The 13,788-nt window shown below is 44.7% G+C and overlaps 1 protein-coding gene and 1 non-coding gene across 2 annotated transcripts in view; one reads left to right on the top strand and one right to left on the bottom strand.

Moving 5' to 3' along the window:
• HS3ST4 (heparan sulfate-glucosamine 3-sulfotransferase 4) overlaps positions 1–13,788 on the top strand; it is a 439,431-nt gene that overhangs the window by 74,300 nt on the left and 351,343 nt on the right. The window lies entirely within an intron of this gene.
• Positions 9,397–9,538, bottom strand: LOC120367520 (U4 spliceosomal RNA). Its single transcript, XR_005581890.1, has one exon. It is a non-coding gene; the product is annotated as a U4 spliceosomal RNA (small nuclear RNA).

The following is a 13,788-nucleotide window of genomic DNA, read 5'->3' as shown; positions in this document are numbered from 1 at the left end:
GAGACTGGTAGCACAGCCATGTTTTTGAGCTCTCTTGACCACTGGAGCATGGCAGAGGGACAGTCTGTGTGAAACATTTCAAGAAATAGCAGAGAGCAAGACCACAGCCACTGGGCTTCCAGAGGCCACAGCCTTATTTAAAGTTATGTTTTGATCCTTGGAAGCTGACCCTTTTTTAAAAAATGTGAAAAGGAAATGAATCCTGGCGTGAAATTCTGTTCCACTGAATTTATTCTCAGAGATGCTCCTGTTCAGTGGGTCAAGGCATTATGAAAATCCAGAGACGCCACCGGGAAGCCAGTTCTGAGGGATTCAGATTGTCAAGACCCAGTCTCCAGGAGCTGCTCATCACTTCTGCTGAATCCCGGAACGCCCCTGAATCAAGGGCCAATTCAGTATGGGTTTAGAGCTGGGATTAGGGTATATGGACCTGGATTCTAAATCAGATTCAAAGGCAGGAGGAGCTGCCGTCACACTGGTCAGAGACATTCAATGGAGGCTGATTGTGTCCGTCTGTAAGTAGGACTCAGGACTGGGATACATCCTCAACTCAGAGCAGTGACAATCTTGGAGCCTGTTTTAGGCCCTGCCTGGGCTCCTGGCTTCAGTGCATTTCCTATGAATTTGATCCTGCCAGTCCCAGGGGTAGCTAACTAAGTAGCATCACCCCCTAGTGGGCAGAGCCCTCTACAACAAGCCTCGTGTAATTGTTGGCCAACCTGTAGACCTATCTTCTTTGAGTCAGGTGCCCCACGTAGTCCACGCAGTGGGCCACATCAGACAAAGCCGTGTCACTTTGTGAGGGGGGCTGTGCTAGGAGGGGGCTTGGATGTGATTGGACTGTGGCTGACTTGCCAGTGTGTCTGGTTAAGGGAGAAGGCTTGGCTGAAGGCTGGGCTACCAGCCTGGTTGGTGTGTTATACAGCCACTGTGCTTAGACAGTGGTCTCAGAAGAGCACAGTGCATTGATTAGCAAGTCAAAAATCCCAGAATGGTACAAACACCTCCTAGGCTCATCTATTCTACAGTGTCAGATATGTGAGGACATCTCTGGACTTGTGTCAGAGAGCATGGTTCAAAAACAGGTACCACCATCTGGTATCCATGTGGTCTTAGGGAGCTTGGTTAATCAGATACAGCCTCAGTGTCTTATGCTGTGAAGTGGGCTAGCAGCAAGGCCCACTTCCCAGGGTAGTGAGTGTGAAGTAAGATGAAGGCGTCTACCTTATCTCCTGGCATCCAGGAGGCATGGAATGAAGTTAGTCTCCTTCCAGTGAAATAAAAGTGGCCATTCAGTATAGAAGGAATTGTAGGAGTATTTCCACCCAGAGACAAATGAGAGGGATATAACTTGCAGAGATTTTTGCAAAGAGAGGCTGCTACAGAATTACCCTCAGATACCCTACACTCATTAATTAGGAGTGGAATCAGTTAAAACACTGTTTGCTAGCTGGAAGTCAAAAGAGCTTGGTAGACTATGGCCAAACTTTCTAGGTCAATATCCAGAGAGAAGAGATATAGATAATATTAGCTGGTGACAAGTCTCTGTTTTTCCTGTCCACTCATCACTCATTCAATTATTTTATTTATTTATTTTTATGAAGTCACACTCTGTTGCCAAGCTGGAGTGCAGTGGTGTGATCCTGGCTCACTGCAACCTCTGCCTCCCAGGTTCAAGTGATTCTCCTGCCTCAGCCTCCCGAGTAGCTGGGACTACAGGTGGATGCCACCATACCCAGTTATTATTATTATTTTTTTTCTTAGTAGAGACAGGGTTTCACCATGTTGACCAGGATGGTCTCATAATCTCTTGACCTCATGATCCGCCCTCCTTGGCCTCCCAAAGTGCTAGGATTACAGGCATGAGCCACTGTCCTGGCCCTACTTTATTTAATCTATTTGTTTATATATTATCGATTATGTTATCTATTAGTCATCTGTTTGCACACACATCGTTTGAAAATCAAGAAATATTTATTGAATGTCTGTTATGTGTCAGACACTGTAATAAACATTAGTGATACAGTGATGAAAAACACCCAAATACCCTGACTTCAGAAAGCTTACATTTTTGGATGGGGGGGTGCAAGCAGGCAATACAAGCAAAATCACTGCAGATTCCTGTAGTTACAGTATAATGAGCAACCACAGGCACTGCCTCAGTTTACCCTCAAGACATCTCTGTGAAGTAAGAGAGTCTTGTCATTTTCACTTTAAAGATAAGAAAGGTAAAACTGAAAAATGCATTGATTTTACTGGATGCACGTACCTAGTCTGGGGAAGAGCCTCCCACTTCCAAATCCTGTGTTCTTTTGACTTCCCCATAATATAACTTCCAGGGGGAAGGAAGAAATGCAAACTGACAAAAAAAGGAAGGTTTTCTATATGAGTTTGTAAATCTACCTTAAGAAGTTCCATGAATTGCAGGGGGAAAAATAGCTCACGCAGTTACTTTTATTTTCATTTCTGGCTTTAAATTCCCATGGCACACTTCCTCTGAGTAGTTCGGGGAACTTGACCATCTTGTTTTGCCAGGCAAATGTTTATTTATACGAATAAGGCAATGCCATAGGCATCTGCATGGTCATACTAAAGAAAGTCTCCCCATCACCCTGGGATGGTTTTATAGTTCAGTGTTCTTGACGAGTCTCCTTCCTTCCTTGGATTAGCCCTGGGACTGCAGTGCAAATCCTCAGTGCAACCAGATGTGTCAGATTAGTGAAGGAGGCCAGGTGGGAATATTGTGAACCTAAGCGAATATGTCTCCTCACGGAGATGGCTGAGTCTCAACTCCATCCAGTTACCATGGGAGGTGGGGGATAAGCATCCTCAGTATTGTCAGAACTTCTCATTTTGAAAGAGAAACATAAGTCAAATATTTACGTGTAGTATCTTCATTTTAAGTTTTATCTCAGATTCAACAAAACAGGTCAAAACTCACAGTGTGGGCCAAGCCAAACACAGCTGCTGGCCATTTTGGACCATGGGCTGAGAGGTTTTGGTCTCTGAATTATAGCAGTTCCAGGTTATGGGACACTAACTTCTGACCACCCACTATGCACTTAAGAACTCAGCAATGCCTGGCCCATTGTGAACACTCAAGAGACATTTCCCAGTGGGAAGGGAAACTCAGGGGCAAAGTCCCATACTCAGGATTGCACAGCTAGTGAGTGCCAAAGCTGCCACTCAGTGGCATACAAACGGGTTCTCTTTGGTTTCTTAACAGTGCCCCAGTCAATTAGTTCATTCCCAATATACTGTGTTCCTGGCACTGTACGACCCCTAAGGGTGGGTGCATGAACAAATAGAGTCACATCTTTTCATCATGGAACTCATGGTGAAGATGGAGAAATTCAAAACCTGAAGCTCGAGTTTCCTGTTTCGTAGGGAAGGAAGCAGAAGCCCAGCAGAGAAAGGACTGGTCCTATGGACACATTACCTGTCTGGGGTGGAGCAAGATGCAGAGTTGGGTCATCAGTTTTGGAGGCCACTTCTTCAACATTTTGCTGTTTCTGTCTTTTCTCCGCATGCATGCCTAAATCAATATGTATGTGCACACACATTCATCAGTGCTACCCTTCCAGAGTCATTTATCTGTTTATGTAAAAAAAAAAAATGACATAACCTTGCTGTTTGCCTGAACAGGGAGTGTGTCTCTTGGTGAAATTACAGTGACTCGGAGGCCCTAGGAGGGTGTCTGCCTTAGATCTCTCTCTTCTCTACCCCCGTTCCTTTCCCTCTCTCTCTCTTTGATTTATTTGGTGAACAAACACAAAGATGAGCTTCTGGGCGATAGAAATTCAGGGCAGGTGATCTCACCAGATTTGAGCAGGCCAGGAGCTGAGAAGCCAGAACGTGGCTTAGGGGTACAGATTGGACATTTTACAGACTGCATTTGGAGTGGAACAGGGCCTGCCGGTCTTGTGAGTGAGCTCCCTGGGGTAACTTTAGATCTGAAGCTGTATGACCTGAATGGCCTCCCTGCTTTCTGTATGGTAAACGTTGCTCTGGGAGAGTCACTGAGGTCCTCCCTGTCTCAGTAGAGTGGAGGGATGGGTATATATCAGAAATCAGATTTGATTTGTTTGACCCAGATGGTTTTAAGACGATTTTGAATCAGTGGCTAATATTTTAAAATTGGGAGATGTCACATTAAAAATCTGGATTTCTACCCTCTTTAAAGAAGATAAAAAGATGGAATAGCACTGGATCCCACCCAGCTACAACACACTGGCTCTGGTTGGTAGCAGTCCATTTAAGCAGTTAGGAGCCCTCTAGTTTGCCACGGTCCCCACCGTTCCCTGTTGTTGACCTCTGGTCCACTTCACTCACTGATGCAATCTTTCTGGCATCATATAGGCTTTTGAGTTTGTGATCCTGGGTTCAAAACTATGTTGGGTCAGAACATGAAACCCAGGCCATGCATACGCACCTGGAGTCAGTGTTGATTGTCAGCAAGAATCAGAGTTCTAGCCCTTGCCAAGCAGGAGAGAGCTTGCAAGAGCAAAGTCAGCCCTGCTGGAATTGTGCTACCTCAAGATTTGGGGTGGAAGGTGAAATTCTCTGTGTATTTGTAGGGGTGCAGAGGTATGTGGGTGGTGGTGTGTGTCTGTGTGCCCACCATGTCATGGAGGTTGGATTTCTCTCACCTGTTCATCCATCTCTCCTTCCCACTACACAGTTACCTCTGCAGTCTTCAGCACTGGCTCTCAGGTGTGGTAAAGCAGTCCCTGGCCAACAGGGCAGGGACGACCAGGGGTCTTCACTCACTGTGGGGCTCTTTGAGTGGCTGTCCTTCTTGGCGTTTTACCCGTTGCTTGCCTGTCACAGTAGTTTTACATTTGTGATGCTCTGAAAGATGCTCTGAAATCTGTAGCCATCTCCTTGAGAGATGCGTGCTCAGCAGGTGGTACCAGGCAGGGCTTTGTCCCGCCGTTCCGGTACCAGCGCCCTTCCTATGGAAAGGATTTGAAAAGGAAACCTTGACATTCGATTGATTTTTTAATAAGCACATATTTAGCTGTTAGTACTTGAAGTACAGGCTGTATTATACTCTTCCAGCTAGCAAACAGTGTTTTAATTGATTCCACTCCTAGATAATGAACGCAGGGTATCTGCAGGTAATTCTGCAGCAGCCTCCCTTTGTGTAGATGCCAGAGATGCACCTGATATTTACAAGGTTGTAGCCAACACAGGGTAGTGGGGAGAAAAGAAGCAAAGGCATGGGAAGGACCCTCCCTCTTCTCCCCTTATACATCTGTCCAGCTGCTTCTCCTTCCTACTAGTTCTGTCACCATATTTTGGGGGGGTCACTGCAAGGATTTTTTTTTTTTGCCCCACTTCTAAGTGCAAAATGCAGACTAGGATGTATTGTTTGGTTGTTAATCTTGTGGGAATTCCAGTAAAGATCGTGGGACCGAGTGCTTAAAATTGCAACACAACTTAAAAGTTTTAGAATTCATAGTTGCCTCCCACTCGGTGAATATATTTCTCTGCTTTTTCTAGGGATGCCTAGAATTTAAAATGCTTTCAACAAGAGATGAATAAGTCTCTGCTCGTCCACCAGGACTTCCTAAAGAGTGAGAAAGAAAACATACTCTCCTTTCCTTCAAGTAATGATGGCCTTGAAGATGATGAGCATAGTAGCTGGCAGTTACCCACTGCTCCCTAAAGGGTGGATGTTGGGCTCCATGTCTTACGTGATCACCTCATTTCATTTTCACAACCACCTTAGGAATTTGGTTCTATTATCACCTCTAGTTTATGGATCAAGACACTAACACACAAGCGGACAGGCAACCTCTCTTAGGCCACACGTCAAGGAAGGGATGGTGCCTGAACTTTGAGCTCAGCTCACTCTTTTAAGCTTAACACACTCTACAATGGCTGAGGGGTGCAGATGGGGCATTTTGTAGACCAGGTGTGTGGAGTGGAACAGGCCCTGCCAGTCCTGTGAGTGAGCTACCTAGGGTAACTTTGTGTCTGGAGCAGTACAGCCTGAATGGCTGCCCTGCTTTTTGTACGTATATTGATGCATTTCATTTGGGCCGCTTGCTTCCTGATACTTTTCTCTCAGCCAATTAAAGCCTCAGTGAGGGCTGAATGTTGTAATTGATGAAAAGCAGTTAGTTTGCATGACATTTCTGATTGGCCTCCATACCATACTATTAAACAGAACAGTGGATATTTATTCAGTGCTTATGACGTGCTAGGAGCCATGCTAAGTGTTTTATATACTTTGTCACTTTGGGTCCTTGCAGTGATCCTGGGATGTGGCTACAAAAGTCACTTATTATGGTCTAACAACCAGCATTTTTAAAAAAACATTTTAAGTTCTGGTATACATGTGCAGGTTTGTTACATAGGTACACATGTGCCATGGTGGTTTGCTACCCCCCTCAACCCATCATATAGGTTTTAAGCACTGCATGCATTAGGTATTTGTCCTAATGTTCTCCCTCCCCTTGCCCCCCGCCCCGCAACAGGCCCCAGTATGTGATGTTCCCCTCTATGTGTCCATGTGTTCTCGTTGTTCAGTTCCCACTTATGAGTGAGAACATGCCGTGTTTGGTTTTCTGTTCCTGTGTTAGTTTCAACAGCCAGGATTTGAACCAGGACTTGGTAGAGTAGGCTCAAACCTCTGGAGCCTGTTCTTCAAACCTATCATCTTGCTGCCATGTTGCAACTTCATTTTCTGCTCTTCCCCATCCAGTTCCCTGTCTGCTCCGGCTATAGGACGGCTCCCTGCTGTGGGTTTAACATGCGAAATGATTTCCTACCCCAGGGCTTTTGCACAGCCTCTTCTCTCTGCTTGGTGTACCATACCGTTCCTCCTTTCCCCTTGGCAAACCACACTTCAAGACCTGGTTCAGATGTCACTATGGGAAGCCTTCCTCATCTTCTGTGGAAAGAACTGGTTGCTTTTTTTCTGTGAGGACTTCTCATTGCTCTCCCTAGACGTTGGTGTCATTAACTTGTATGTCCCGTATAGTTGTCAGTTCTTTGAAGCAGAGATTATAAGGGAAGTATCTCACTAGCACATGCAGTTTATGTTTATTGCAGTCTCCTCAACACCTAGTCCAATCACTGGAACAGAGTAGGTGCTCAAGAACGTAATCAATACTCATTGCGAGAATGAGTCTCTGTTCCTCGTGCCTTGGCTGGAGGAGAGTAGACCATTGAGTACATAGCATAGGAGCTCAGTACATTTTTATGGATGACTTCTTATCTTTCTGTTATTTCTCTTACCTCTTGTTATCTTCTGGTTCTAAACAGCATTTAGTAGAAGATAGGATAATGTTTCCAGTCTGGGGTTGGCAAACTTTTTCTGCAAAGGGACAGATAAGAAGAATTTTAGGCTTTACAGGCTATATGGTCTCTGTCACACCTACTCAACTCTGCTCTTGTAGCATGAGATAAAACTTGATGTACAAAACAAGGCAGCATGTTAGATTTGGAACACAAGCTGTAGCTCGTGGACCCTTATTGTAGAGTATGCTTGTCATGACAAGTATTGGAAAATGGTATTTGGGCTTCTCTTATCACAATCAACATTATCTTAGTTGCCTAAACCACAGTCTTAAAGTGGGCCTTGAAGAAAGTCTTCTCTTTTCATTGTCATGCATAGTGTTTCTCTGAATGCATCATTGATAGCCCATTTAGCTGACATCTTACTGGAGAATTACAGTAGAGTTACAGTTATGTTTTGGAGTCAAGTATATTGGATTAGCATTCTGTGTTTGTGCTGTGTGATCCTGGGTAAGGTACAGAGCCTCTCTGATCCTCTCTTTTGTCATCTGTGATACTGGTCTTAGATCAGCATACCTACCTCCAAGAGTTTTAATGGGCTGATCCAAGAAAAAATGTTCAGTGTGTTTCAGTGTGTTTAGGGATTGAACAAATATTAGTTACTTTATCTTCTTATGGGCTTTTATTCAAAACCTCAACCTTTCAACTGAAACGTGGAGATATACACTGTGAAAGTCAGTGGAGCTCAGAAAGGCCCCCAAGTCTATAGGATTCTAGAAAGAGTCTTCGAAAAGTGAGAGACATTTAAGTCTGAGGAATTCAGTGCTTCTAACTGTCTCACTATTCTCTTTGAGAGAGAGGGTGAGAAAAGTTTGACATTTCATTTTCACACCTGTAATGTTACAAGTCTAATGCAAGCCTGGGAATCAAAGGTGGCTATGACGTAGAGGCATGGAGAAATGGCCATGGCAGGGTAGGCGCTGGGCAGACCAAGGTCGAAGATGCCACATTCAGCTCTGCTGGGCAGGTACCTTTGAAACTACAAGCGGTGAAAGGGATTCTTATGAAAGCTCTGGGATGGCAAAGAGTAAGTATTGAGATTCTCCATTAGGAAAAAGATGAAATTGGATCAGACCACCATACACAGCGATGCATGCCACATACCGTATGTATATACATTCCTCAAGGACTTGTGTGTGTGTGTGTGTGTGTGTGTGTGTGTGTGTGGCTTACAGCAAGTAAATGTCACACAAAACTACTGCTGTCTGGTTCCTCATCTACCCACACTTCCCCAGTTTTGTTCCCAGACAGGCTCTCTGCAGAACATTCTCAAATGTCTCTGTTCAGTTCAGGCTGACTTCTGTGTTCCTCAGCTCCGGCACCTCCATATTTTTACTGCTGAGCTTTAGTGGTCTTTGATATTTTATGTCCTGGGTGTGGGGTCTACTGTAGCTTGGCAGATTGAGATGCTCCTTCCTGTCCAGTCCCATAGTTTTTGGCTCATAATACTAAAGAACATTTAAAACTTGAATTTGCCTTGGTTGTGAATTTGTCTCCCTAATAGACGAAAAGCTCTTTGAAGACTGGGGTTGTGCCTCATAAACCCCTTTAACTCTCATCCCTAGCATGGTGTGTGGCACTTAATAAAGGTTTGATGAATGTTGCTGAATTTGAAAATAGGAAATTATTTATCAATGGGAAGACACTTTCAAATTGACAAAGTGAAAATATCTCGAAATGCTGGCCATGCAGGAAAACAGACTTAAAAAAAATTCAATAGCTTGAGGGATAAAAGTGGTATTTGGTGTCATGGATGAATTATGTAGAGGTAGATTCTGGGCTTTCTATGTACTTGTCACCGAATATTGCACATTGTACCCAATAAGTAATTTTTCATTCTTCACCCCCTGCCATCCTCCTCTCTTCTGAGTCTCTGGTGTCCATTATACCACTCTGTGTGCCCCTGTGCAAAAGAGATTTTGTGCTGACTTCAACATACAGTGACCTGTCCCTTTAAACCAACCTGCCTAAACCCTTGATGAATCTCAGAGCATCTCGGTGACCAAAGCAACATCACCAGAGACTTGCTGGAATTAGTTGTGAGAGCCCTTTGGATGGCTTCACAGTTTGGGATTTAGCAAACATGGACCAGCTGCCTATGTGCCAGGCACTTTCTCAGTTGATTCAAGACCTTCTGAGATAAGCGTTACTATTCTTTTTATCTCTCAATCAGCAATAATCGTGCCTCGGATAAACCTCATTGGCTACGATACTGCCACTGTGCAAAGCTTCTTTTCATCTTATAGTTGGTAAAACCAAGGTTCAGAAGATTAAGCAACTATCCCAAGACTTACAGCCCAAGGGTTGCAGCAACTAAGATTCAAACTCAAGCCTTCTGCCTTCAAAAGCAGTCTCTTCCCTTGCTACAGCAATGGTGGTTTAGAGCATGAACCCTAAGGCCAGACTGCCTGGGTTTTAATTCAGACTCAGTTGCTTATGAACTGTGTGACCTTGGACAAGTTACTTAATATGTCTGTACTTCACTTTCCTTCTGCATAAAGTGAGGATTATAAGAGCTTCTACTCCATTATGTGGATGAAATAATGCAATGTGTAGGAATTGCCAAGTGTGCGTGGCATACAGTAGGCACTGCATAAGTATTCATTATGATTACATTGGAGCCCTTCTTCCTCCTCCTCCTCCCCCTCCCCCTCCCCCCCTCCTCCTCCCTCTTCCTCCCTTTGCCCTTCTCCTTTCTTTCTCCTTCTTCCTCTTTCTTCTTTTTCTTTCTTCTTTCTTCTTTCTTCTTCTTCTTCTTCTTCTTTTTTTTTTTTTTGAGACAGAGTTTCTCTCTTGTTGCCCAGGCTGGAGTACAATGGCGTGATCTCAGCTCGCCGCAACCTCCACCTCCTGGGTTCAAGTGATTTTCCTGCCTCAGCCTCCGGAGTAGCTTGGATGACAGACATGTGTCACCACGCCAGGCTAATTTTGTATTTTTCATAGAGATGGGGTTTCTCCATGTTGGTCAGGCTGGTCTTGAACTTCTGACCTCAGGTGATCCTCCTGCCTCAGCCTCTCAAAGTGCTGGGATTACAGGTCTGAACCACCGCACGTGACTGGACTACCTCTTCTACATGCAGTGCCTACCTGAGCTGTAAGTTGTGTAGTTTCACCTTCAGAATCTTGCTGGGCCAACTGGCTGATAGCAGTCTGCTTGCATGCCACAAAGCACTCCTCACTCACTGTCCCTGTCTCTGGTAGCACTACATTTTCAGGGACACAGACACCTTTGCTTTATAATGCGTGAGCTCGTAGCATGGTATCTGGTGGCTTTGTTATTTTTCTTCTGCAAGATTATGCATCTCAGGGATTTTTCTTTTAGCATTGACTAAATAGAGTGTTATTTATGCAGGGGCCTTGGTGACTGAGCTGCTGTCGCACTTACCACGTTTATGTATAGTTTGTGAACTGGCAGATTGATCCATCAAGGTTTCTAGGAGCAGAAGTGCATTTCATTCTGTTATTCTATGAAGACCTTGGCTACGCTGTCTGTTTGATGTGTCGGAGGATGGTTTGCTGAGGGCCCCCAGCTTACAGGACATCAATACTGAGGATTCTAGAGAATGGATTTGGACAATAAGTGTTGTTGGCATGTGTCTGCAGGATGAGCAGCTGTTGCCTGCCTCTTGCTTTCCCATAAAAAAGGCAGCATGTGACTGCAGAATGAATGCTCTGTGGTTGAAGGGACACTGATTCTATCATTAAAACACATCAGGGCTTGTTATATGGTTTAGTAGGAAAATCTCTTCCTATGTCAATTCGAGCATCTCACCCTTACCTACTTGTTGGCCCATTAAGTACAAAATGAACTCCAGACCCCTTAGCACAACATCTAAGGCCTTTACCATTCCAGGTACCCCAGATCCTGCTGTACTGGAAAAGCCACTCCATCCCCACCACATGCACCTCATAATCACTTTCCCCTGAATTTCTTGGCTGGCCTCCAGATAGCTTACAGTTGCTCACAACTTTTGTCTGTGCCCATGTTCTTCGTTTTTTCTGAATGCTCTTCCTCCTCTTTGCCAATGGCAAACTCCTACTTATTCCTCAAAATCCAGCCCTGATAGCACCGTGGATCTGCAAACCCTCTAAGCCGCATTACTTGCCCTGTCTTCTGTCCTTTTCACCCATGCTTTTCTCTGCTGTGACTATGAGTCCACTTCCTTTTTGTTATGTCTCTCCACCAGATCAAATTCCGTAATGGCACAGACCGTTTATCTTGGAACTCCTGATACGGTCTTAGTCCTATGTTTTTTGACAGGAGTGAAAAATGAGTTAGAAGTCCTGGTTTGAAGTCTGGTTTCTGCAGGGCCATGCATACTTGGTGAAGCTCAGCTTTGGGTCCAGCAGTGGTATTTTGCCGAAGAAGTTAGCCTCCTCCTCTCAGACCAGGGGTCTGGTCTTTGGTTGTCTTGCAGCCTTAGTACTGACGGCTGCTTCCTCCTTTTGACTCCTGTATCTTGTTTCAGCTTGGAGTTTTCCTAACACAGTGATGTAGGAACATGGGGCAGGAGACACAATCTCAGTCCTCAAATGTTTGACTCATTCACACTGGTTAAGGCCGGGCGCGGTGGCTCAAGCCTGTAATCCCAGCACTTTGGGAGGCCGAGGAGGGTGGATCACAAGGTCAGGAGATCGAGACCGTCCTGGTCAACATGGTGAAACCCCGTCTCTACTAAAAATACAAAAAATTAGCTGGGCATGGTGGTGCGTGCCTGTAATCCCAGCTACTCAGGAGGCTGAGGCAGGAGAATTACCTGAACCCAGGAGGCGGAGGTTGCGGTGAGCCGAGATCACGCCATTGCACTCCAGCCTGGGTAACAAGAGCGAAACTCCGTCAAAACAACACAAAAAACAAAAAACAAAAACAAACAAAAAAAACACACTGGCTATAACTGTGAAAGGAATGTATCTTGGGCCCCAAAATCACTAAGCTAAAGGGAAAATTCAACCTGGAAACTGCTTAGAGCAAACCTGCCTCCCGCTTGATTTGAAGTCACCCCTCTGCTCACTGAAATAAATGCACATCTGATTGTCTCCTTTGAAGAGGCAAATCAGAAACTCAGAAGAATGCTGCCATTGGTCTCTTATTTACCTATAACCTGGAGGCTCCCTCCTGACTTTGAGTTGTCCTGCCTTTCCAGACTGAACCGTTGTTCATCTTACACATGTTGATTGATGTCTCATGTCTCCCTAAAACGTATAAAACCAAACTGTGCTCTGACCACCTTGGGCACATGTCATCAGGACCTCCCGAGGCTGTCATGGGCCTATGTCCTCCACCTCGGCCCAATAAACTTTCTAAATTAACCGAGGCCTATATCAAACTTTCGAGGTCTGCATGATCATGACTATGGGAGAAAAAATGGTCAGACACTCAGTAAATTCTTCAACGCACACACTCAACACATTCCCTTTCATCTGAGGCTCAAACACTTGCACAAATGTTCTTCAGTTCTTTCCTTGTTCCATCTTCCTTTCTCTCATGGACTCTAGAATGTTTAAACTCTAAAATCTTTGTCTTTGTATAATTTCTAAGTTTCTGCGTATCTTGGAGACTGAGACATCATGTTCTTGCTGACTAAATCATGTTTGTCTCATTCTACTGATTCAATATATTCTATTTTTACTAACGAAAGATAACCGAATATCCTCAATATGCATGCCCTTATTACAGGATACGTTTTCTCGTGGTTACTATTTATCCATGTCTCTTTATTTTAATTCATGTCTCTTCCCACAGTGCTTCCTCCCTGAAAAGAGCTAGGTGTCCACAATGCTCCCCTGAAATGTAGGTGGGGGTTCTCTGTTGACTCACGCACGTTAGTCTCTCACATAAGTGAGTGACTCATGTTGCAATCGATACCACCTTAGAATTAACATTTCCTGTCCTCCTTATGCATTCTGTTTGTTTCTCTAAACTTCTGCTTTACTTGAAATCTGCTAATATCCTTCACGTCTCCATAACTTTGTCGGGATTTAGTGATCACTCGTTTATTCAGCAGCCATTTGTTGTGTGCTTTCTGTGTGTCTACGACAGCTCTGAGCACTGGGGATATAGCAGAAAGCACACCAAAGTGTGCGTGCGTGTGTGTGTGTGTGTGTGTGTGTGTTTGTATAAAATGTGGCTTATAAAAGTCTGGGCATGGTGGCTCATACAAGGCTGGGCATGGTGGCTCATGCCAATAATCCCAGGGAGGGCAAGGTGAGTGAATTACCTGAAGTCAGGAGTTGGAGACCAGCCTGGCTACCATGATAAAGCCCCGTCTCTGCTAAAAATACAGAAATTAGCCGGATGTGGTGGCAAGTGCCTTTAACCCCAGCTACTTGGGAGGCTGAGGCAGGAGAATTGCTTGAACCTGGGAGACAGAAGTTGCAGTGAGCTGAGATTGCGCCACTGCACTCCAGCCTGGGCAACAGAGCAAGACTCTGTCTCAAAAAAGAAAATAAAAGAGAAGAGAAGAGAAGAAAAAAAAGAAA

Source organism: Saimiri boliviensis, chromosome 12 (assembly GCF_048565385.1).
Source record: "Saimiri boliviensis isolate mSaiBol1 chromosome 12, mSaiBol1.pri, whole genome shotgun sequence".
Classification (NCBI taxonomy): Eukaryota; Metazoa; Chordata; class Mammalia; order Primates; family Cebidae; genus Saimiri; species Saimiri boliviensis.
The sequence above is the reverse complement of the archived record's forward strand: the minus strand, read 5'-3'. Positions and strand labels throughout refer to the sequence as shown.